We start from the raw sequence: 24,359 nt of genomic DNA, 5'->3' as shown, positions 1-24,359 counted from the left end.
TATTTTCTTGCCAAGTGAATTGGTTTGGACAACAATTCCATACCTTAATAAAAAAGAACTGGATAAAAAGTGCAGACATACAATTGGTTAACAATACAAAAACACAAAGAGAATATACCATAAATAGCTTTGAAAGAAGATTTTACTTTATATGTCGCTAGAAACAAATGTCTGAGCGTAGGGTGTCGTGTTTTGGTCTATCTCATTTACAGCTATTATAAAGACAATGTTTCTGAAGGAAGGATACATTAGAAAAGTGCCAAGTTTCTGGTAGTGATGTTGTATTGCTTATGAGCAATATGTTCCTGTTGCAATGAAAGGCAGACTGCTTTTGATTCAGTTGCATGCTGTATTAGATACATAGGTTCAACTTGGGTCAAATACTAAGATTAAAGCATCGGCCAAAAATAAACATTCCTCACATGCATAATGTTCCTTGTTTGAATAAGAAAGTAAAAAATGCAACTCTGGTGGTATTCAAAGCCACAACCTTTGAATGACTTTGCCAATTCACTTAGAAGTCCAACGCGCTATCCATTCCGCCACAGATCCAGATGAAAATTAACTTGCGTACATTAAGGGATGATCAAAGTTTTGTCAATCCAGTGTTTACTTCACATCATATTATCAAGCTTTCTGGGATACAAGAAAGAATAATTGTTTTCTGAAACATAAAATGTCTGTAGAAGAATCACACTTCTGGCTGAAACCTTGAACTACACCTTTGTTCCTTTAGGGATAAATTCGGAGAATAGGGTATTACTGTATTTTCTTGCAAACTGAATACGTTTGGACAACATTTCCATACCTTAATAAAAAAGAACTGGATAAAAAGTGCAGACATGCAATTGGTTAACAATACAAAAACACAAAGAGAATATACCATAAATAGCTTTGAAAGAAGATTTTACTTTATATGTCGCTAGAAACAAATGTCTGAGTGTAGGGTGTCGTGTTTTTGGTCTATCTCATTTACAGCTATTATAAAGACAATGTTTCTGAAGGAAGGATACATTAGGAAAGTGCAAAGTTTCTGGCAGTGATGTTGTATTGCTTATGAGCAATATGTTCCTGTTGCCATGGAAGGCAGACTGCTTTTGATTCAGTTGCATGCTGTATTAGATACATAGGTTCAACTTGGGTGAAATACTAAGATTAAAGCATCGGCCAAAAATAAACATTCCTCACATGCATAATGTTCCTTATTTGAATAAGAAAGTAAAAAATGCGACTCTGGTTGGATTCGAACCCACAACCTTTGAATGACTTTGCCAATTCACTTAGAAGTCCAACGCGCTATCCATTGCGCCACAGAGCCAGATGAAAATCCACTTGCATACAGTAAGGGATGATCGAAGTTTTGTCAATCCAGTGTTTACTTCACATCACATTATCAAGCCTTCTGGGATACATGAAAGAATGATTGTTTTCTGAAACATTAAATGTCTGTAGCAAGAATCACAGTTCGGGGTGAAACCTTGAACTGCACCTTTGTTCGCTTGGGGAGAAATTCAGAGAATAGGGTATTACAGTATTTTCTTGCCAAGTGAATTGGTTTGGACAACAATTTCATACCTTAATAAAAAAGAACTGGATAAAAAGTGCAGACATACAATTGGTTAACAATACAAAAACACAAAGATAGCTTTGAAAGAAGATTTTACTTTATATGTCGCTAGAAACAAATGTCTGAGTGTAGGGTGTCGTGTTTTTGGTCTATCTCATTTACAGCTATTATAAAGACAATGTTTCTGAAGGAAGGATACATTAGGAAAGTGCAAAGTTTCTGGCAGTGATGTTGTATTGCTTATGAGCAATATGTTCCTGTTGCAATGGAAGGCAGACTGCTTTTGATTCAGTTGCATGCTGTATTAGATACATAGGTTCAACTTGGGTCAAATACTAAGATTAAAGCATCGGCCAAAAATAAACATTCCTGACATGCATAATGTTCCTTGTTTGAATTAGAAAGTAAAAAATGCGACTCTGGTGGGATTCGAACCCACAACCTTTGAATGACTTTGCCAATTCACTTAGAAGTCCAACGCGCTATCGATTGCACCACAGAGCCAGACGAAAATCAACTTGCGTACATTAAGGGATGATCGAAGTTTTGTCAATCCAGTGTTTACTTCACATCATATTATCAAGCCTTCTGGGATACAAGAAAGAATAATTGTTTTCTGAAACATAAAATGTCTGTAGAAGAATCACGCTTCTGGGTGAAACCTTGAACTACACCTTTGTTCCTTTAGGGATAAATTCGGAGAATAGGGTATTACTGTATTTTCTTGCAAACTGAATACGTTTGGACAACAATTCCATACCTTAATAAAAAAGAACTGGATAAAAAGTGCAGCCATACAATTGGTTAACAATACAAAAACACAAAGAGAATATACCATAAATAGCTTTGAAAGAAGATTTTACTTTATATGTCGCTAGAAACAAATGTCTGAGTGTAGGGTGTCGTGTTTTTGGTCTATCTCATTTACAGCTATTATAAAGACAATGTTTCTGAAGGAAGGATACATTAGGAAAGTGCAAAGTTTTTGGCAGTGATGTTGTATTCCTTATGAGCAATATGTTCCTGTTGCAATGGAAGGCAGACTGCTTTTGATTCAGTTGCATGTTGTATTAGATACATAGGTTCAACTTGGGTCAAATACTAAGATTAAAGCATCGGCCAAAAATAAACATTCCTCACATGCATAATGTTCCTTGTTTGAATAAGAAAGTAAAAAATACGACTCTGGTGGGATTCGAACCCACAACCTTTGAATGACTTTGCCAATTCTCTTAGAAGTCCAACACGCTATCCATTGCGCCACAGAGCCATATGAAAATCAACTTGCGTACATTAAGGGATGATCGAAGTTTTGTCAATCCAGTGTTTACTTCACATCATATTATCAAGCCTTCTGGGATACAAGAAAGAATAATTGTTTTCTGAAACATAAAATGTCTGTAGAAGAATCACACTTCTGGGTGAAACCTTGAACTACACTTTTGTTCCTTTAGGGATAAATTCGGAGAATAGGGTATTACTGTATTTTCTTGCAAACTGAATACGTTTGGACAACAATTCCATACCTTAATAAAAAAGAACTGGATAAAAAGTGCAGCCATACAATTGGTTAACAATACAAAAACACAAAGAGAATATACCATACATAGCTTTGAAAGAAGATTTTACTTTATATGTCGCTAGAAACAAATGTCTGAGTGTAGGGTGTCGTGTTTTTGGTCTATCTCATTTACAGCTATTATAAAGACAATGTTTCTGAAGGAAGGATACGTTAGGAAAGTGCAAAGTTTCTGGCAGTGATGTTGTATTGCTTATGAGCAATATGTTCCTGTTGCAATGGAAGGCAGACTGCTTTTGATTCAGTTGCATGCTGTATTAGATACATAGGTTCAACTTGGGTCAAATACTAAGATTAAAGCATCGGCCAAAAATAAACATTCCTCACATGCATAATGTTCCTTGTTTGAATAAGAAAGTAAAAAATGCGACTCTGGTGGGATTCGAACCCACAACCTTTGAATGACTTTGCCAATTCACTTAGAAGTCCAACGCGCTATCCATTGCGCCACAGAGCCAGATGACAATCAACTTGCGTACATCAGGGGATGATCGAGGTTTTGTCAATCCAGTGTTTACTTCACATCATATTATCAAGCCTTCTGGGATACAAGAAAGAATAATTGTTTTCCGAAACATAAAATGTCTGTAGAAGAATCACACTTCTGGGTGAAACCTTGAACTACACCTTTTTTCCTTTAGGGATAAATTCGGAGAATAGGGTATTACAGTATTTTCTTGCCAAGTGAATTGGTTTGGACAACAATTCCATACCTTAATAAAAAAGAACTGGATAAAAAGTGCAGACATACAATTGGTTAACAATACAAAAACACAAAGAGAATATACCATAAATAGCTTTGAAAGAAGATTTTACTTTATATGTCGCTAGAAACAAATGTCTGAGCGTAGGGTGTCGTGTTTTGGTCTATCTCATTTACAGCTATTATAAAGACAATGTTTCTGAAGGAAGGATACATTAGAAAAGTGCCAAGTTTCTGGTAGTGATGTTGTATTGCTTATGAGCAATATGTTCCTGTTGCAATGAAAGGCAGACTGCTTTTGATTCAGTTGCATGCTGTATTAGATACATAGGTTCAACTTGGGTCAAATACTAAGATTAAAGCATCGGCCAAAAATAAACATTCCTCACATGCATAATGTTCCTTGTTTGAATAAGAAAGTAAAAAATGCAACTCTGGTGGTATTCAAAGCCACAACCTTTGAATGACTTTGCCAATTCACTTAGAAGTCCAACGCGCTATCCATTCCGCCACAGATCCAGATGAAAATTAACTTGCGTACATTAAGGGATGATCAAAGTTTTGTCAATCCAGTGTTTACTTCACATCATATTATCAAGCTTTCTGGGATACAAGAAAGAATAATTGTTTTCTGAAACATAAAATGTCTGTAGAAGAATCACACTTCTGGCTGAAACCTTGAACTACACCTTTGTTCCTTTAGGGATAAATTCGGAGAATAGGGTATTACTGTATTTTCTTGCAAACTGAATACGTTTGGACAACATTTCCATACCTTAATAAAAAAGAACTGGATAAAAAGTGCAGACATGCAATTGGTTAACAATACAAAAACACAAAGAGAATATACCATAAATAGCTTTGAAAGAAGATTTTACTTTATATGTCGCTAGAAACAAATGTCTGAGTGTAGGGTGTCGTGTTTTTGGTCTATCTCATTTACAGCTATTATAAAGACAATGTTTCTGAAGGAAGGATACATTAGGAAAGTGCAAAGTTTCTGGCAGTGATGTTGTATTGCTTATGAGCAATATGTTCCTGTTGCCATGGAAGGCAGACTGCTTTTGATTCAGTTGCATGCTGTATTAGATACATAGGTTCAACTTGGGTGAAATACTAAGATTAAAGCATCGGCCAAAAATAAACATTCCTCACATGCATAATGTTCCTTGTTTGAATAAGAAAGTAAAAAATACGACTCTGGTGGGATTCGAACCCACAACCTTTGAATGACTTTGCCAATTCTCTTAGAAGTCCAACACGCTATCCATTGCGCCACAGAGCCAGATGAAAATCAACTTGCGTACATTAAGGGATGATCGAAGTTTTGTCAATCCAGTGTTTACTTCACATCATATTATCAAGCCTTCTGGGATACAAGAAAGAATAATTGTTTTCTGAAACATAAAATGTCTGTAGAAGAATCACACTTCTGGGTGAAACCTTGAACTACACTTTTGTTCCTTTAGGGATAAATTCGGAGAATAGGGTATTACTGTATTTTCTTGCAAACTGAATACGTTTGGACAACAATTCCATACCTTAATAAAAAAGAACTGGATAAAAAGTGCAGCCATACAATTGGTTAACAATACAAAAACACAAAGAGAATATACCATACATAGCTTTGAAAGAAGATTTTACTTTATATGTCGCTAGAAACAAATGTCTGAGTGTAGGGTGTCGTGTTTTTGGTCTATCTCATTTACAGCTATTATAAAGACAATGTTTCTGAAGGAAGGATACGTTAGGAAAGTGCAAAGTTTCTGGCAGTGATGTTGTATTGCTTATGAGCAATATGTTCCTGTTGCAATGGAAGGCAGACTGCTTTTGATTCAGTTGCATGCTGTATTAGATACATAGGTTCAACTTGGGTCAAATACTAAGATTAAAGCATCGGCCAAAAATAAACATTCCTCACATGCATAATGTTCCTTGTTTGAATAAGAAAGTAAAAAATACGACTCTGGTGGGATTCGAACCCACAACCTTTGAATGACTTTGCCAATTCACTTAGAAGTCCAACGCGCTATCCATTGCGCCACAGAGCCAGTTGAAAATCAACTTGCGTACATTAAGGGATGATCGAAGTTTTGTCAATCCAGTGTTTACTTCACATCATATTATCAAGCCTTCTGGGATACAAGAAAGAATAATTGTTTTCTGAAACATAAAATGTCTGTAGAAGAATCACACTTCTGGGTGAAACCTTGAACTACACCTTTGTTCCTTTAGGGATAAATTCGGAGAATAGGGTATTACTGTATTTTCTTGCAAACTGAATACGTTTGGACAACAATTCCATACCTTAATAAAAAAGAACTGGATAAAAAGTGCAGCCATACAATTGGTTAACAATACAAAAACACAAAGAGAATATACCATAAATAGCTTTGAAAGAAGATTTTACTTTATATGTCGCTAGAAACAAATGTCTGAGTGTAGGGTGTCGTGTTTTTGGTCTATCTCATTTACAGCTATTATAAAGACAATGTTTCTGAAGGAAGGATACGTTAGGAAAGTGCAAAGTTTCTGGCAGTGATGTTGTATTGCTTATGAGCAATATGTTCCTGTTGCAATGGAAGGCAGACTGCTTTTGATTCAGTTGCATGCTGTATTAGATACATAGGTTCAACTTGGGTCAAATACTAAGATTAAAGCATCGGCCAAAAATAAACATTCCTCACATGCATAATGTTCCTTGTTTGAATAAGAAAGTAAAAAATGCGACTCTGGTGGGATTCGAACCCACAACCTTTGAATGACTTTGCCAATTCACTTAGAAGTCCAACGCGCTATCCATTGCGCCACAGAGCCAGATGACAATCAACTTGCGTACATCAGGGGATGATCGAGGTTTTGTCAATCCAGTGTTTACTTCACATCATATTATCAAGCCTTCTGGGATACAAGAAAGAATAATTGTTTTCCGAAACATAAAATGTCTGTAGAAGAATCACACTTCTGGGTGAAACCTTGAACTACACCTTTTTTCCTTTAGGGATAAATTCGGAGAATAGGGTATTACAGTATTTTCTTGCCAAGTGAATTGGTTTGGACAACAATTCCATACCTTAATAAAAAAGAACTGGATAAAAAGTGCAGACATACAATTGGTTAACAATACAAAAACACAAAGAGAATATACCATAAATAGCTTTGAAAGAAGATTTTACTTTATATGTCGCTAGAAACAAATGTCTGAGCGTAGGGTGTCGTGTTTTGGTCTATCTCATTTACAGCTATTATAAAGACAATGTTTCTGAAGGAAGGATACATTAGAAAAGTGCCAAGTTTCTGGTAGTGATGTTGTATTGCTTATGAGCAATATGTTCCTGTTGCAATGAAAGGCAGACTGCTTTTGATTCAGTTGCATGCTGTATTAGATACATAGGTTCAACTTGGGTCAAATACTAAGATTAAAGCATCGGCCAAAAATAAACATTCCTCACATGCATAATGTTCCTTGTTTGAATAAGAAAGTAAAAAATGCAACTCTGGTGGTATTCAAAGCCACAACCTTTGAATGACTTTGCCAATTCACTTAGAAGTCCAACGCGCTATCCATTCCGCCACAGATCCAGATGAAAATTAACTTGCGTACATTAAGGGATGATCAAAGTTTTGTCAATCCAGTGTTTACTTCACATCATATTATCAAGCTTTCTGGGATACAAGAAAGAATAATTGTTTTCTGAAACATAAAATGTCTGTAGAAGAATCACACTTCTGGCTGAAACCTTGAACTACACCTTTGTTCCTTTAGGGATAAATTCGGAGAATAGGGTATTACTGTATTTTCTTGCAAACTGAATACGTTTGGACAACATTTCCATACCTTAATAAAAAAGAACTGGATAAAAAGTGCAGACATGCAATTGGTTAACAATACAAAAACACAAAGAGAATATACCATAAATAGCTTTGAAAGAAGATTTTACTTTATATGTCGCTAGAAACAAATGTCTGAGTGTAGGGTGTCGTGTTTTTGGTCTATCTCATTTACAGCTATTATAAAGACAATGTTTCTGAAGGAAGGATACATTAGGAAAGTGCAAAGTTTCTGGCAGTGATGTTGTATTGCTTATGAGCAATATGTTCCTGTTGCCATGGAAGGCAGACTGCTTTTGATTCAGTTGCATGCTGTATTAGATACATAGGTTCAACTTGGGTGAAATACTAAGATTAAAGCATCGGCCAAAAATAAACATTCCTCACATGCATAATGTTCCTTATTTGAATAAGAAAGTAAAAAATGCGACTCTGGTTGGATTCGAACCCACAACCTTTGAATGACTTTGCCAATTCACTTAGAAGTCCAACGCGCTATCCATTGCGCCACAGAGCCAGATGAAAATCCACTTGCATACAGTAAGGGATGATCGAAGTTTTGTCAATCCAGTGTTTACTTCACATCACATTATCAAGCCTTCTGGGATACATGAAAGAATGATTGTTTTCTGAAACATTAAATGTCTGTAGCAAGAATCACAGTTCGGGGTGAAACCTTGAACTGCACCTTTGTTCGCTTGGGGAGAAATTCAGAGAATAGGGTATTACAGTATTTTCTTGCCAAGTGAATTGGTTTGGACAACAATTTCATACCTTAATAAAAAAGAACTGGATAAAAAGTGCAGACATACAATTGGTTAACAATACAAAAACACAAAGATAGCTTTGAAAGAAGATTTTACTTTATATGTCGCTAGAAACAAATGTCTGAGTGTAGGGTGTCGTGTTTTTGGTCTATCTCATTTACAGCTATTATAAAGACAATGTTTCTGAAGGAAGGATACATTAGGAAAGTGCAAAGTTTCTGGCAGTGATGTTGTATTGCTTATGAGCAATATGTTCCTGTTGCAATGGAAGGCAGACTGCTTTTGATTCAGTTGCATGCTGTATTAGATACATAGGTTCAACTTGGGTCAAATACTAAGATTAAAGCATCGGCCAAAAATAAACATTCCTGACATGCATAATGTTCCTTGTTTGAATTAGAAAGTAAAAAATGCGACTCTGGTGGGATTCGAACCCACAACCTTTGAATGACTTTGCCAATTCACTTAGAAGTCCAACGCGCTATCGATTGCACCACAGAGCCAGACAAAAATCAACTTGCGTACATTAAGGGATGATCGAAGTTTTGTCAATCCAGTGTTTACTTCACATCATATTATCAAGCCTTCTGGGATACAAGAAAGAATAATTGTTTTCTGAAACATAAAATGTCTGTAGAAGAATCACACTTCTGGGTGAAACCTTGAACTACACCTTTGTTCCTTTAGGGATAAATTCGGAGAATAGGGTATTACTGTATTTTCTTGCAAACTGAATACGTTTGGACAACAATTCCATACCTTAATAAAAAAGAACTGGATAAAAAGTGCAGCCATACAATTGGTTAACAATACAAAAACACAAAGAGAATATACCATAAATAGCTTTGAAAGAAGATTTTACTTTATATGTCGCTAGAAACAAATGTCTGAGTGTAGGGTGTCGTGTTTTTGGTCTATCTCATTTACAGCTATTATAAAGACAATGTTTCTGAAGGAAGGATACATTAGGAAAGTGCAAAGTTTTTGGCAGTGATGTTGTATTCCTTATGAGCAATATGTTCCTGTTGCAATGGAAGGCAGACTGCTTTTGATTCAGTTGCATGTTGTATTAGATACATAGGTTCAACTTGGGTCAAATACTAAGATTAAAGCATCGGCCAAAAATAAACATTCCTCACATGCATAATGTTCCTTGTTTGAATAAGAAAGTAAAAAATACGACTCTGGTGGGATTCGAACCCACAACCTTTGAATGACTTTGCCAATTCTCTTAGAAGTCCAACACGCTATCCATTGCGCCACAGAGCCATATGAAAATCAACTTGCGTACATTAAGGGATGATCGAAGTTTTGTCAATCCAGTGTTTACTTCACATCATATTATCAAGCCTTCTGGGATACAAGAAAGAATAATTGTTTTCTGAAACATAAAATGTCTGTAGAAGAATCACACTTCTGGGTGAAACCTTGAACTACACTTTTGTTCCTTTAGGGATAAATTCGGAGAATAGGGTATTACTGTATTTTCTTGCAAACTGAATACGTTTGGACAACAATTCCATACCTTAATAAAAAAGAACTGGATAAAAAGTGCAGCCATACAATTGGTTAACAATACAAAAACACAAAGAGAATATACCATACATAGCTTTGAAAGAAGATTTTACTTTATATGTCGCTAGAAACAAATGTCTGAGTGTAGGGTGTCGTGTTTTTGGTCTATCTCATTTACAGCTATTATAAAGACAATGTTTCTGAAGGAAGGATACGTTAGGAAAGTGCAAAGTTTCTGGCAGTGATGTTGTATTGCTTATGAGCAATATGTTCCTGTTGCAATGGAAGGCAGACTGCTTTTGATTCAGTTGCATGCTGTATTAGATACATAGGTTCAACTTGGGTCAAATACTAAGATTAAAGCATCGGCCAAAAATAAACATTCCTCACATGCATAATGTTCCTTGTTTGAATAAGAAAGTAAAAAATGCGACTCTGGTGGGATTCGAACCCACAACCTTTGAATGACTTTGCCAATTCACTTAGAAGTCCAACGCGCTATCCATTGCGCCACAGAGCCAGATGACAATCAACTTGCGTACATCAGGGGATGATCGAGGTTTTGTCAATCCAGTGTTTACTTCACATCATATTATCAAGCCTTCTGGGATACAAGAAAGAATAATTGTTTTCCGAAACATAAAATGTCTGTAGAAGAATCACACTTCTGGGTGAAACCTTGAACTACACCTTTTTTCCTTTAGGGATAAATTCGGAGAATAGGGTATTACAGTATTTTCTTGCCAAGTGAATTGGTTTGGACAACAATTCCATACCTTAATAAAAAAGAACTGGATAAAAAGTGCAGACATACAATTGGTTAACAATACAAAAACACAAAGAGAATATACCATAAATAGCTTTGAAAGAAGATTTTACTTTATATGTCGCTAGAAACAAATGTCTGAGCGTAGGGTGTCGTGTTTTGGTCTATCTCATTTACAGCTATTATAAAGACAATGTTTCTGAAGGAAGGATACATTAGAAAAGTGCAAAGTTTTTGGCAGTGATGTTGTATTCCTTATGAGCAATATGTTCCTGTTGCAATGGAAGGCAGACTGCTTTTGATTCAGTTGCATGCTGTATTAGATACATAGGTTCAACTTGGGTCAAATACTAAGATTAAAGCATCGGCCAAAAATAAACATTCCTCACATGCATAATGTTCCTTGTTTGAATAAGAAAGTAAAAAATGCAACTCTGGTGGTATTCAAAGCCACAACCTTTGAATGACTTTGCCAATTCACTTAGAAGTCCAACGCGCTATCCATTCCGCCACAGATCCAGATGAAAATTAACTTGCGTACATTAAGGGATGATCAAAGTTTTGTCAATCCAGTGTTTACTTCACATCATATTATCAAGCTTTCTGGGATACAAGAAAGAATAATTGTTTTCTGAAACATAAAATGTCTGTAGAAGAATCACACTTCTGGCTGAAACCTTGAACTACACCTTTGTTCCTTTAGGGATAAATTCGGAGAATAGGGTATTACTGTATTTTCTTGCAAACTGAATACGTTTGGACAACATTTCCATACCTTAATAAAAAAGAACTGGATAAAAAGTGCAGACATGCAATTGGTTAACAATACAAAAACACAAAGAGAATATACCATAAATAGCTTTGAAAGAAGATTTTACTTTATATGTCGCTAGAAACAAATGTCTGAGTGTAGGGTGTCGTGTTTTTGGTCTATCTCATTTACAGCTATTATAAAGACAATGTTTCTGAAGGAAGGATACATTAGGAAAGTGCAAAGTTTCTGGCAGTGATGTTGTATTGCTTATGAGCAATATGTTCCTGTTGCCATGGAAGGCAGACTGCTTTTGATTCAGTTGCATGCTGTATTAGATACATAGGTTCAACTTGGGTGAAATACTAAGATTAAAGCATCGGCCAAAAATAAACATTCCTCACATGCATAATGTTCCTTGTTTGAATAAGAAAGTAAAAAATACGACTCTGGTGGGATTCGAACCCACAACCTTTGAATGACTTTGCCAATTCTCTTAGAAGTCCAACACGCTATCCATTGCGCCACAGAGCCAGATGAAAATCAACTTGCGTACATTAAGGGATGATCGAAGTTTTGTCAATCCAGTGTTTACTTCACATCATATTATCAAGCCTTCTGGGATACAAGAAAGAATAATTGTTTTCTGAAACATAAAATGTCTGTAGAAGAATCACACTTCTGGGTGAAACCTTGAACTACACTTTTGTTCCTTTAGGGATAAATTCGGAGAATAGGGTATTACTGTATTTTCTTGCAAACTGAATACGTTTGGACAACAATTCCATACCTTAATAAAAAAGAACTGGATAAAAAGTGCAGCCATACAATTGGTTAACAATACAAAAACACAAAGAGAATATACCATACATAGCTTTGAAAGAAGATTTTACTTTATATGTCGCTAGAAACAAATGTCTGAGTGTAGGGTGTCGTGTTTTTGGTCTATCTCATTTACAGCTATTATAAAGACAATGTTTCTGAAGGAAGGATACGTTAGGAAAGTGCAAAGTTTCTGGCAGTGATGTTGTATTGCTTATGAGCAATATGTTCCTGTTGCAATGGAAGGCAGACTGCTTTTGATTCAGTTGCATGCTGTATTAGATACATAGGTTCAACTTGGGTCAAATACTAAGATTAAAGCATCGGCCAAAAATAAACATTCCTCACATGCATAATGTTCCTTGTTTGAATAAGAAAGTAAAAAATACGACTCTGGTGGGATTCGAACCCACAACCTTTGAATGACTTTGCCAATTCACTTATAAGTCCAACGCGCTATCCATTGCGCCACAGAGCCAGTTGAAAATCAACTTGCGTACATTAAGGGATGATCGAAGTTTTGTCAATCCAGTGTTTACTTCACATCATATTATCAAGCCTTCTGGGATACAAGAAAGAATAATTGTTTTCTGAAACATAAAATGTCTGTAGAAGAATCACACTTCTGGGTGAAACCTTGAACTACACCTTTGTTCCTTTAGGGATAAATTCGGAGAATAGGGTATTACTGTATTTTCTTGCAAACTGAATACGTTTGGACAACAATTCCATACCTTAATAAAAAAGAACTGGATAAAAAGTGCAGCCATACAATTGGTTAACAATACAAAAACACAAAGAGAATATACCATAAATAGCTTTGAAAGAAGATTTTACTTTATATGTCGCTAGAAACAAATGTCTGAGTGTAGGGTGTCGTGTTTTTGGTCTATCTCATTTACAGCTATTATAAAGACAATGTTTCTGAAGGAAGGATACGTTAGGAAAGTGCAAAGTTTCTGGCAGTGATGTTGTATTGCTTATGAGCAATATGTTCCTGTTGCAATGGAAGGCAGACTGCTTTTGATTCAGTTGCATGCTGTATTAGATACATAGGTTCAACTTGGGTCAAATACTAAGATTAAAGCATCGGCCAAAAATAAACATTCCTCACATGCATAATGTTCCTTGTTTGAATAAGAAAGTAAAAAATGCGACTCTGGTGGGATTCGAACCCACAACCTTTGAATGACTTTGCCAATTCACTTAGAAGTCCAACGCGCTATCCATTGCGCCACAGAGCCAGATGACAATCAACTTGCGTACATCAGGGGATGATCGAGGTTTTGTCAATCCAGTGTTTACTTCACATCATATTATCAAGCCTTCTGGGATACAAGAAAGAATAATTGTTTTCCGAAACATAAAATGTCTGTAGAAGAATCACACTTCTGGGTGAAACCTTGAACTACACCTTTTTTCCTTTAGGGATAAATTCGGAGAATAGGGTATTACAGTATTTTCTTGCCAAGTGAATTGGTTTGGACAACAATTCCATACCTTAATAAAAAAGAACTGGATAAAAAGTGCAGACATACAATTGGTTAACAATACAAAAACACAAAGAGAATATACCATAAATAGCTTTGAAAGAAGATTTTACTTTATATGTCGCTAGAAACAAATGTCTGAGCGTAGGGTGTCGTGTTTTGGTCTATCTCATTTACAGCTATTATAAAGACAATGTTTCTGAAGGAAGGATACATTAGAAAAGTGCCAAGTTTCTGGTAGTGATGTTGTATTGCTTATGAGCAATATGTTCCTGTTGCAATGAAAGGCAGACTGCTTTTGATTCAGTTGCATGCTGTATTAGATACATAGGTTCAACTTGGGTCAAATACTAAGATTAAAGCATCGGCCAAAAATAAACATTCCTCACATGCATAATGTTCCTTGTTTGAATAAGAAAGTAAAAAATGCAACTCTGGTGGTATTCAAAGCCACAACCTTTGAATGACTTTGCCAATTCACTTAGAAGTCCAACGCGCTATCCATTCCGCCACAGATCCAGATGAAAATTAACTTGCGTACATTAAGGGATGATCAAAGTTTTGTCAATCCAGTGTTTACTTCACATCATATTATCAAGCTTTCTGGGATACAAGAAAGAATAATTGTTTTCTGAAACATAAAATGTCTGTAGAAGAATCACACTTCTGGCTGAAACCTTGAACTACACCTTTGTTCCTTTAGGGATAAATTCGGAGAATAGGGTATTACTGTATTTTCTTGCAAACTGAATACGTTTGGACAACATTTCCATACCTTAATAAAAAAGAACTGGATAAAAAGTGCAGACATGCAATTGGTTAACAATACAAAAACACAAAGAGAATATACCATAAATAGCTTTGAAAGAAGATTTTACTTTATATGTCGCTAGAAACAAATGTCTGAGTGTAGGGTGTCGTGTTTTTGGTCTATCTCATTTACAGCTATTATAAAGACAATGTTTCTGAAGGAAGGATACATTAGGAAAGTGCAAAGTTTCTGGCAGTGATGTTGTATTGCTTATGAGCAATATGTTCCTGTTGCCATGGAAGGCAGACTGCTTTTGATTCAGTTGCATGCTGTATTAGATACATAGGTTCAACTTGGGTGAAATACTAAGATTAAAGCATCGGCCAAAAATAAACATTCCTCACATGCATAATGTTCCTTGTTTGAATAAGAAAGTAAAAAATACGACTCTGGTGGGATTCGAACCCACAACCTTTGAATGACTTTGCCAATTCTCTTAGAAGTCCAACACGCTATCCATTGCGCCACAGAGCCAGATGAAAATCAACTTGCGTACATTAAGGGATGATCGAAGTTTTGTCAATCCAGTGTTTACTTCACATCATATTATCAAGCCTTCTGGGATACAAGAAAGAATAATTGTTTTCTGAAACATAAAATGTCTGTAGAAGAATCACACTTCTGGGTGAAACCTTGAACTACACTTTTGTTCCTTTAGGGATAAATTCGGAGAATAGGGTATTACTGTATTTTCTTGCAAACTGAATACGTTTGGACAACAATTCCATACCTTAATAAAAAAGAACTGGATAAAAAGTGCAGCCATACAATTGGTTAACAATACAAAAACACAAAGAGAATATACCATACATAGCTTTGAAAGAAGATTTTACTTTATATGTCGCTAGAAACAAATGTCTGAGTGTAGGGTGTCGTGTTTTTGGTCTATCTCATTTACAGCTATTATAAAGACAATGTTTCTGAAGGAAGGATACGTTAGGAAAGTGCAAAGTTTCTGGCAGTGATGTTGTATTGCTTATGAGCAATATGTTCCTGTTGCAATGGAAGGCAGACTGCTTTTGATTCAGTTGCATGCTGTATTAGATACATAGGTTCAACTTGGGTCAAATACTAAGATTAAAGCATCGGCCAAAAATAAACATTCCTCACATGCATAATGTTCCTTGTTTGAATAAGAAAGTAAAAAATACGACTCTGGTGGGATTCGAACCCACAACCTTTGAATGACTTTGCCAATTCACTTAGAAGTCCAACGCGCTATCCATTGCGCCACAGAGCCAGTTGAAAATCAACTTGCGTACATTAAGGGATGATCGAAGTTTTGTCAATCCAGTGTTTACTTCACATCATATTATCAAGCCTTCTGGGATACAAGAAAGAATAATTGTTTTCTGAAACATAAAATGTCTGTAGAAGAATCACACTTCTGGGTGAAACCTTGAACTACACCTTTGTTCCTTTAGGGATAAATTCGGAGAATAGGGTATTACTGTATTTTCTTGCAAACTGAATACGTTTGGACAACAATTCCATACCTTAATAAAAAAGAACTGGATAAAAAGTGCAGCCATACAATTGGTTAACAATACAAAAACACAAAGAGAATATACCATAAATAGCTTTGAAAGAAGATTTTACTTTATATGTCGCTAGAAACAAATGTCTGAGTGTAGGGTGTCGTGTTTTTGGTCTATCTCATTTACAGCTATTATAAAGACAATGTTTCTGAAGGAAGGATACGTTAGGAAAGTGCAAAGTTTCTGGCAGTGATGTTGTATTGCTTATGAGCAATATGTTCCTGTTGCAATGGAAGGCAGACTGCTTTTGATTCAGTTGCATGCTGTATTAGATACATAGGTTCAACTTGGGTCAAATACTAAGATTAAAGCATCGGCCAAAAATAAACATTCCTCACATGCATAATGTTCCTTGTTTGAATAAGAAAGTAAAAAATGCGACTCTGGTGGGATTCGAACCCACAACCTTTGAATGACTTTGCCAATTCACTTAGAAGTCCAACGCGCTATCCATTGCGCCACAGAGCCAGATGACAATCAACTTGCGTACATCAGGGGATGATCGAGGTTTTGTCAATCCAGTGTTTACTTCACATCATATTATCAAGCCTTCTGGGATACAAGAAAGAATAATTGTTTTCCGAAACATAAAATGTCTGTAGAAGAATCACACTTCTGGGTGAAACCTTGAACTACACCTTTTTTCCTTTAGGGATAAATTCGGAGAATAGGGTATTACAGTATTTTCTTGCCAAGTGAATTGGTTTGGACAACAATTCCATACCTTAATAAAAAAGAACTGGATAAAAAGTGCAGACATACAATTGGTTAACAATACAAAAACACAAAGAGAATATACCATAAATAGCTTTGAAAGAAGATTTTACTTTATATGTCGCTAGAAACAAATGTCTGAGCGTAGGGTGTCGTGTTTTGGTCTATCTCATTTACAGCTATTATAAAGACAATGTTTCTGAAGGAAGGATACATTAGAAAAGTGCCAAGTTTCTGGTAGTGATGTTGTATTGCTTATGAGCAATATGTTCCTGTTGCAATGAAAGGCAGACTGCTTTTGATTCAGTTGCATGCTGTATTAGATACATAGGTTCAACTTGGGTCAAATACTAAGATTAAAGCATCGGCCAAAAATAAACATTCCTCACATGCATAATGTTCCTTGTTTGAATAAGAAAGTAAAAAATGCAACTCTGGTGGTATTCAAAGCCACAACCTTTGAATGACTTTGCCAATTCACTTAGAAGTCCAACGCGCTATCCATTCCGCCACAGATCCAGATGAAAATTAACTTGCGTACATTAAGGGATGATCAAAGTTTTGTCAATCCAGTGTTTACTTCACATCATATTATCAAGCTTTCTGGGATACAAGAAAGAATAATTGTTTTCTGAAACATAAAATGTCTGTAGAAGAATCACACTTCTGGCTGAAACCTTGAACTACACCTTTGTTCCTTTAGGGATAAATTCGGAGAATAGGGTATTACTGTATTTTCTTGCAAACTGAATACGTTTGGACAACATTTCCATACCTTAATAAAAAAGAACTGGATAAAAAGTGCAGACATGCAATTGGTTAACAATACAAAAACACAAAGAGAATATACCATAAATAGCTTTGAAAGAAGATTTTACTTTATATGTCGCTAGAAACAAATGTCTGAGTGTAGGGTGTCGTGTTTTTGGTCTATCTCATTTACAGCTATTATAAAGACAATGTTTCTGAAGGAAGGATACATTAGGAAAGTGCAAAGTTTCTGGCAGTGATGTTGTATTGCTTATGAGCAATATGTTCCTGTTGCCATGGAAGGCAGACTGCTTTTGATTCAGTTGCATGCTGTATTAGATACATAGGTTCAACTTGGGTGAAATACTAAGATTAAAGCATCGGCCAAAAATAAACATTCCTCACATGCATAATGTTCCTTATTTGAATAAGAAAGTAAAAAATGCGACTCTGGTTGGATTCGAACCCACAACCTTTGAATGACTTTGCCAATTCACTTAGAAGTCCAACGCGCTATCCATTGCGCCACAGAGCCAGATGAAAATCCACTTGCATACAGTAAGGGATGATCGAAGTTTTGTCAATCCAGTGTTTACTTCACATCACATTATCAAGCCTTCTGGGATACATGAAAGAATGATTGTTTTCTGAAACATTAAATGTCTGTAGCAAGAATCACAGTTCGGGGTGAAACCTTGAACTGCACCTTTGTTCGCTTGGGGAGAAATTCAGAGAATAGGGTATTACAGTATTTTCTTGCCAAGTGAATTGGTTTGGACAACAATTTCATACCTTAATAAAAAAGAACTGGATAAAAAGTGCAGACATACAATTGGTTAACAATACAAAAACACAAAGATAGCTTTGAAAGAAGATTTTACTTTATATGTCGCTAGAAACAAATGTCTGAGTGTAGGGTGTCGTGTTTTTGGTCTATCTCATTTACAGCTATTATAAAGACAATGTTTCTGAAGGAAGGATACATTAGGAAAGTGCAAAGTTTCTGGCAGTGATGTTGTATTGCTTATGAGCAATATGTTCCTGTTGCAATGGAAGGCAGACTGCTTTTGATTCAGTTGCATGCTGTATTAGATACATAGGTTCAACTTGGGTCAAATACTAAGATTAAAGCATCGGCCAAAAATAAACATTCCTGACATGCATAATGTTCCTTGTTTGAATTAGAAAGTAAAAAATGCGACTCTGGTGGGATTCGAACCCACAACCTTTGAATGACTTTGCCAATTCACTTAGAAGTCCAACGCGCTATCGATTGCACCACAGAGCCAGACGAAAATCAACTTGCGTACATTAAGGGATGATCGAAGTTTTGTCAATCCAGTGTTTACTTCACATCATATTATCAAGCCTTCTGGGATACAAGAAAGAATAATTGTTTTCTGAAACATAAAATGTCTGTAGAAGAATCACACTTCTGGGTGAAACCTTGAACTACACATTTGTTCCTTTAGGGATAAATTCGGAGAATAGGGTATTACTGTATTTTCTTGCAAACTGAATACGTTTGGACAACAATTCCATACCTTAATAAAAAAGAACTGGATAAAAAGTGCAGCCATACAATTGGTTAACAATACAAAAACACAAAGAGAATATACCATAAATAGCTTTGAAAGAAGATTTTACTTTATATGTCGCTAGAAACAAATGTCTGAGTGTAGGGTGTCGTGTTTTTGGTCTATCTCATTTACAGCTATTATAAAGACAATGTTTCTGAAGGAAGGATACATTAGGAAAGTGCAAAGTTTTTGGCAGTGATGTTGTATTCCTTATGAGCAATATGTTCCTGTTGCAATGGAAGGCAGACTGCTTTTGATTCAGTTGCATGTTGTATTAGATACATAGGTTCAACTTGGGTCAAATACTAAGATTAAAGCATCGGCCAAAAATAAACATTCCTCACATGCATAATGTTCCTTGTTTGAATAAGAAAGTAAAAAATACGACTCTGGTGGGATTCGAACCCACAACCTTTGAATGACTTTGCCAATTCTCTTAGAAGTCCAACACGCTATCCATTGCGCCACAGAGCCATATGAAAATCAACTTGCGTACATTAAGGGATGATCGAAGTTTTGTCAATCCAGTGTTTACTTCACATCATATTATCAAGCCTTCTGGGATACAAGAAAGAATAATTGTTTTCTGAAACATAAAATGTCTGTAGAAGAATCACACTTCTGGGTGAAACCTTGAACTACACTTTTGTTCCTTTAGGGATAAATTCGGAGAATAGGGTATTACTGTATTTTCTTGCAAACTGAATACGTTTGGACAACAATTCCATACCTTAATAAAAAAGAACTGGATAAAAAGTGCAGCCATACAATTGGTTAACAATACAAAAACACAAAGAGAATATACCATACATAGCTTTGAAAGAAGATTTTACTTTATATGTCGCTAGAAACAAATGTCTGAGTGTAGGGTGTCGTGTTTTTGGTCTATCTCATTTACAGCTATTATAAAGACAATGTTTCTGAAGGAAGGATACGTTAGGAAAGTGCAAAGTTTCTGGCAGTGATGTTGTATTGCTTATGAGCAATATGTTCCTGTTGCAATGGAAGGCAGACTGCTTTTGATTCAGTTGCATGCTGTATTAGATACATAGGTTCAACTTGGGTCAAATACTAAGATTAAAGCATCGGCCAAAAATAAACATTCCTCACATGCATAATGTTCCTTGTTTGAATAAGAAAGTAAAAAATGCGACTCTGGTGGGATTCGAACCCACAACCTTTGAATGACTTTGCCAATTCACTTAGAAGTCCAACGCGCTATCCATTGCGCCACAGAGCCAGATGACAATCAACTTGCGTACATCAGGGGATGATCGAGGTTTTGTCAATCCAGTGTTTACTTCACATCATATTATCAAGCCTTCTGGGATACAAGAAAGAATAATTGTTTTCCGAAACATAAAATGTCTGTAGAAGAATCACACTTCTGGGTGAAACCTTGAACTACACCTTTTTTCCTTTAGGGATAAATTCGGAGAATAGGGTATTACAGTATTTTCTTGCCAAGTGAATTGGTTTGGACAACAATTCCATACCTTAATAAAAAAGAACTGGATAAAAAGTGCAGACATACAATTGGTTAACAATACAAAAACACAAAGAGAATATACCATAAATAGCTTTGAAAGAAGATTTTACTTTATATGTCGCTAGAAACAAATGTCTGAGCGTAGGGTGTCGTGTTTTGGTCTATCTCATTTACAGCTATTATAAAGACAATGTTTCTGAAGGAAGGATACATTAGAAAAGTGCAAAGTTTTTGGCAGTGATGTTGTATTCCTTATGAGCAATATGTTCCTGTTGCAATGGAAGGCAGACTGCTTTTGATTCAGTTGCATGCTGTATTAGATACATAGGTTCAACTTGGGTCAAATACTAAGATTAAAGCATCGGCCAAAAATAAACATTCCTCACATGCATAATGTTCCTTGTTTGAATAAGAAAGTAAAAAATGCAACTCTGGTGGTATTCAAAGCCACAACCTTTGAATGACTTTGCCAATTCACTTAGAAGTCCAACACGCTATCCATTCCGCCACAGATCCAGATGAAAATTAACTTGCGTACATTAAGGGATGATCAAAGTTTTGTCAATCCAGTGTTTACTTCACATCATATTATCAAGCTTTCTGGGATACAAGAAAGAATAATTGTTTTCTGAAACATAAAATGTCTGTAGAAGAATCACACTTCTGGCTGAAACCTTGAACTACACCTTTGTTCCTTTAGGGATAAATTCGGAGAATAGGGTATTACTGTATTTTCTTGCAAACTGAATACGTTTGGACAACATTTCCATACCTTAATAAAAAAGAACTGGATAAAAAGTGCAGACATGCAATTGGTTAACAATACAAAAACACAAAGAGAATATACCATAAATAGCTTTGAAAGAAGATTTTACTTTATATGTCGCTAGAAACAAATGTCTGAGTGTAGGGTGTCGTGTTTTTGGTCTATCTCATTTACAGCTATTATAAAGACAATGTTTCTGAAGGAAGGATACATTAGGAAAGTGCAAAGTTTCTGGCAGTGATGTTGTATTGCTTATGAGCAATATGTTCCTGTTGCCATGGAAGGCAGACTGCTTTTGATTCAGTTGCATGCTGTATTAGATACATAGGTTCAACTTGGGTGAAATACTAAGATTAAAGCATCGGCCAAAAATAAACATTCCTCACATGCATAATGTTCCTTGTTTGAATAAGAAAGTAAAAAATACGACTCTGGTGGGATTCGAACCCACAACCTTTGAATGACTTTGCCAATTCTCTTAGAAGTCCAACACGCTATCCATTGCGCCACAGAGCCAGATGAAAATCAACTTGCGTACATTAAGGGATGATCGAAGTTTTGTCAATCCAGTGTTTACTTCACATCATATTATCAAGCCTTCTGGGATACAAGAAAGAATAATTGTTTTCTGAAACATAAAATGTCTGTAGAAGAATCACACTTCTGGGTGAAACCTTGAACTACACTTTTGTTCCTTTAGGGATAAATTCGGAGAATAGGGTATTACTGTATTTTCTTGCAAACTGAATACGTTTGGACAACAATTCCATACCTTAATAAAAAAGAACTGGATAAAAAGTGCAGCCATACAATTGGTTAACAATACAAAAACACAAAGAGAATATACCATACATAGCTTTGAAAGAAGATTTTACTTTATATGTCGCTAGAAACAAATGTCTGAGTGTAGGGTGTCGTGTTTTTGGTCTATCTCATTTACAGCTATTATAAAGACAATGTTTCTGAAGGAAGGATACGTTAGGAAAGTGCAAAGTTTCTGGCAGTGATGTTGTATTGCTTATGAGCAATATGTTCCTGTTGCAATGGAAGGCAGACTGCTTTTGATTCAGTTGCATGCTGTATTAGATACATAGGTTCAACTTGGGTCAAATACTAAGATTAAAGCATCGGCCAAAAATAAACATTCCTCACATGCATAATGTTCCTTGTTTGAATAAGAAAGTAAAAAATACGACTCTGGTGGGATTCGAACCCACAACCTTTGAATGACTTTGCCAATTCACTTATAAGTCCAACGCGCTATCCATTGCGCCACAGAGCCAGTTGAAAATCAACTTGCGTACATTAAGGGATGATCGAAGTTTTGTCAATCCAGTGTTTACTTCACATCATATTATCAAGCCTTCTGGGATACAAGAAAGAATAATTGTTTTCTGAAACATAAAATGTCTGTAGAAGAATCACACTTCTGGGTGAAACCTTGAACTACACCTTTGTTCCTTTAGGGATAAATTCGGAGAATAGGGTATTACTGTATTTTCTTGCAAACTGAATACGTTTGGACAACAATTCCATACCTTAATAAAAAAGAACTGGATAAAAAGTGCAGCCATACAATTGGTTAACAATACAAAAACACAAAGAGAATATACCATAAATAGCTTTGAAAGAAGATTTTACTTTATATGTCGCTAGAAACAAATGTCTGAGTGTAGGGTGTCGTGTTTTTGGTCTATCTCATTTACAGCTATTATAAAGACAATGTTTCTGAAGGAAGGATACGTTAGGAAAGTGCAAAGTTTCTGGCAGTGATGTTGTATTGCTTATGAGCAATATGTTCCTGTTGCAATGGAAGGCAGACTGCTTTTGATTCAGTTGCATGCTGTATTAGATACATAGGTTCAACTTGGGTCAAATACTAAGATTAAAGCATCGGCCAAAAATAAACATTCCTCACATGCATAATGTTCCTTGTTTGAATAAGAAAGTAAAAAATGCGACTCTGGTGGGATTCGAACCCACAACCTTTGAATGACTTTGCCAATTCACTTAGAAGTCCAACGCGCTATCCATTGCGCCACAGAGCCAGATGACAATCAACTTGCGTACATCAGGGGATGATCGAGGTTTTGTCAATCCAGTGTTTACTTCACATCATATTATCAAGCCTTCTGGGATACAAGAAAGAATAATTGTTTTCCGAAACATAAAATGTCTGTAGAAGAATCACACTTCTGGGTGAAACCTTGAACTACACCTTTTTTCCTTTAGGGATAAATTCGGAGAATAGGGTATTACAGTATTTTCTTGCCAAGTGAATTGGTTTGGACAACAATTCCATACCTTAATAAAAAAGAACTGGATAAAAAGTGCAGACATACAATTGGTTAACAATACAAAAACACAAAGAGAATATACCATAAATAGCTTTGAAAGAAGATTTTACTTTATATGTCGCTAGAAACAAATGTCTGAGCGTAGGGTGTCGTGTTTTGGTCTATCTCATTTACAGCTATTATAAAGACAATGTTTCTGAAGGAAGGATACATTAGAAAAGTGCCAAGTTTCTGGTAGTGATGTTGTATTGCTTATGAGCAATATGTTCCTGTTGCAATGAAAGGCAGACTGCTTTTGATTCAGTTGCATGCTGTATTAGATACATAGGTTCAACTTGGGTCAAATACTAAGATTAAAGCATCGGCCAAAAATAAACATTCCTCACATGCATAATGTTCCTTGTTTGAATAAGAAAGTAAAAAATGCAACTCTGGTGGTATTCAAAGCCACAACCTTTGAATGACTTTGCCAATTCACTTAGAAGTCCAACGCGCTATCCATTCCGCCACAGATCCAGATGAAAATTAACTTGCGTACATTAAGGGATGATCAAAGTTTTGTCAATCCAGTGTTTACTTCACATCATATTATCAAGCTTTCTGGGATACAAGAAAGAATAATT

The 24,359-nt window shown here is 35.8% G+C and overlaps 18 non-coding genes across 18 annotated transcripts; all 18 read right to left on the bottom strand.

Annotated features, from left to right (window-relative positions):
- Nucleotides 1–2,747: 2,747 nt before the first annotated feature.
- Nucleotides 2,748–2,837, bottom strand: TRNAR-UCU (transfer RNA arginine (anticodon UCU)). Its single transcript is given in 2 exon segments — nt 2,748–2,783; nt 2,801–2,837. It is a non-coding gene; the product is annotated as a tRNA-Arg (tRNA).
- Nucleotides 2,838–3,513: 676 nt separating this feature from the next.
- On the bottom strand, nt 3,514–3,603 carry TRNAR-UCU (transfer RNA arginine (anticodon UCU)). The gene is given in 2 exon segments: nt 3,514–3,549; nt 3,567–3,603. It is a non-coding gene; the product is annotated as a tRNA-Arg (tRNA).
- Nucleotides 3,604–5,044: 1,441 nt separating this feature from the next.
- TRNAR-UCU (transfer RNA arginine (anticodon UCU)) lies at nt 5,045–5,134 on the bottom strand. Its single transcript is given in 2 exon segments — nt 5,045–5,080; nt 5,098–5,134. It is a non-coding gene; the product is annotated as a tRNA-Arg (tRNA).
- Nucleotides 5,135–5,810: 676 nt separating this feature from the next.
- TRNAR-UCU (transfer RNA arginine (anticodon UCU)) lies at nt 5,811–5,900 on the bottom strand. The gene is given in 2 exon segments: nt 5,811–5,846; nt 5,864–5,900. It is a non-coding gene; the product is annotated as a tRNA-Arg (tRNA).
- Nucleotides 5,901–6,576: 676 nt separating this feature from the next.
- On the bottom strand, nt 6,577–6,666 carry TRNAR-UCU (transfer RNA arginine (anticodon UCU)). Its single transcript is given in 2 exon segments — nt 6,577–6,612; nt 6,630–6,666. It is a non-coding gene; the product is annotated as a tRNA-Arg (tRNA).
- A 2,960-nt stretch (nt 6,667–9,626) lies between these two features.
- On the bottom strand, nt 9,627–9,716 carry TRNAR-UCU (transfer RNA arginine (anticodon UCU)). The gene is given in 2 exon segments: nt 9,627–9,662; nt 9,680–9,716. It is a non-coding gene; the product is annotated as a tRNA-Arg (tRNA).
- A 676-nt stretch (nt 9,717–10,392) lies between these two features.
- On the bottom strand, nt 10,393–10,482 carry TRNAR-UCU (transfer RNA arginine (anticodon UCU)). Its single transcript is given in 2 exon segments — nt 10,393–10,428; nt 10,446–10,482. It is a non-coding gene; the product is annotated as a tRNA-Arg (tRNA).
- Nucleotides 10,483–11,923: 1,441 nt separating this feature from the next.
- TRNAR-UCU (transfer RNA arginine (anticodon UCU)) lies at nt 11,924–12,013 on the bottom strand. Its single transcript is given in 2 exon segments — nt 11,924–11,959; nt 11,977–12,013. It is a non-coding gene; the product is annotated as a tRNA-Arg (tRNA).
- A 676-nt stretch (nt 12,014–12,689) lies between these two features.
- Nucleotides 12,690–12,779, bottom strand: TRNAI-UAU (transfer RNA isoleucine (anticodon UAU)). Its single transcript is given in 2 exon segments — nt 12,690–12,725; nt 12,743–12,779. It is a non-coding gene; the product is annotated as a tRNA-Ile (tRNA).
- Nucleotides 12,780–13,455: 676 nt separating this feature from the next.
- Nucleotides 13,456–13,545, bottom strand: TRNAR-UCU (transfer RNA arginine (anticodon UCU)). Its single transcript is given in 2 exon segments — nt 13,456–13,491; nt 13,509–13,545. It is a non-coding gene; the product is annotated as a tRNA-Arg (tRNA).
- A 1,441-nt stretch (nt 13,546–14,986) lies between these two features.
- Nucleotides 14,987–15,076, bottom strand: TRNAR-UCU (transfer RNA arginine (anticodon UCU)). Its single transcript is given in 2 exon segments — nt 14,987–15,022; nt 15,040–15,076. It is a non-coding gene; the product is annotated as a tRNA-Arg (tRNA).
- A 676-nt stretch (nt 15,077–15,752) lies between these two features.
- TRNAR-UCU (transfer RNA arginine (anticodon UCU)) lies at nt 15,753–15,842 on the bottom strand. The gene is given in 2 exon segments: nt 15,753–15,788; nt 15,806–15,842. It is a non-coding gene; the product is annotated as a tRNA-Arg (tRNA).
- Nucleotides 15,843–16,518: 676 nt separating this feature from the next.
- TRNAR-UCU (transfer RNA arginine (anticodon UCU)) lies at nt 16,519–16,608 on the bottom strand. Its single transcript is given in 2 exon segments — nt 16,519–16,554; nt 16,572–16,608. It is a non-coding gene; the product is annotated as a tRNA-Arg (tRNA).
- A 2,960-nt stretch (nt 16,609–19,568) lies between these two features.
- On the bottom strand, nt 19,569–19,658 carry TRNAR-UCU (transfer RNA arginine (anticodon UCU)). Its single transcript is given in 2 exon segments — nt 19,569–19,604; nt 19,622–19,658. It is a non-coding gene; the product is annotated as a tRNA-Arg (tRNA).
- Nucleotides 19,659–20,334: 676 nt separating this feature from the next.
- TRNAR-UCU (transfer RNA arginine (anticodon UCU)) lies at nt 20,335–20,424 on the bottom strand. The gene is given in 2 exon segments: nt 20,335–20,370; nt 20,388–20,424. It is a non-coding gene; the product is annotated as a tRNA-Arg (tRNA).
- Nucleotides 20,425–21,865: 1,441 nt separating this feature from the next.
- Nucleotides 21,866–21,955, bottom strand: TRNAR-UCU (transfer RNA arginine (anticodon UCU)). The gene is given in 2 exon segments: nt 21,866–21,901; nt 21,919–21,955. It is a non-coding gene; the product is annotated as a tRNA-Arg (tRNA).
- Nucleotides 21,956–22,631: 676 nt separating this feature from the next.
- TRNAI-UAU (transfer RNA isoleucine (anticodon UAU)) lies at nt 22,632–22,721 on the bottom strand. The gene is given in 2 exon segments: nt 22,632–22,667; nt 22,685–22,721. It is a non-coding gene; the product is annotated as a tRNA-Ile (tRNA).
- A 676-nt stretch (nt 22,722–23,397) lies between these two features.
- On the bottom strand, nt 23,398–23,487 carry TRNAR-UCU (transfer RNA arginine (anticodon UCU)). Its single transcript is given in 2 exon segments — nt 23,398–23,433; nt 23,451–23,487. It is a non-coding gene; the product is annotated as a tRNA-Arg (tRNA).
- Nucleotides 23,488–24,359: the final 872 nt, after the last annotated feature.

This window comes from Ambystoma mexicanum (genome assembly GCF_040938575.1).
Source record: "Ambystoma mexicanum isolate Mex_15411 chromosome 12 unlocalized genomic scaffold, UKY_AmexF1_1 Mex_chr12_unloc.1, whole genome shotgun sequence".
NCBI classification, from domain to species: Eukaryota; Metazoa; Chordata; class Amphibia; order Caudata; family Ambystomatidae; genus Ambystoma; species Ambystoma mexicanum.
Note: the sequence above shows the minus strand (reverse complement) of the source record. Positions and strands in the feature narration are given on the sequence as shown.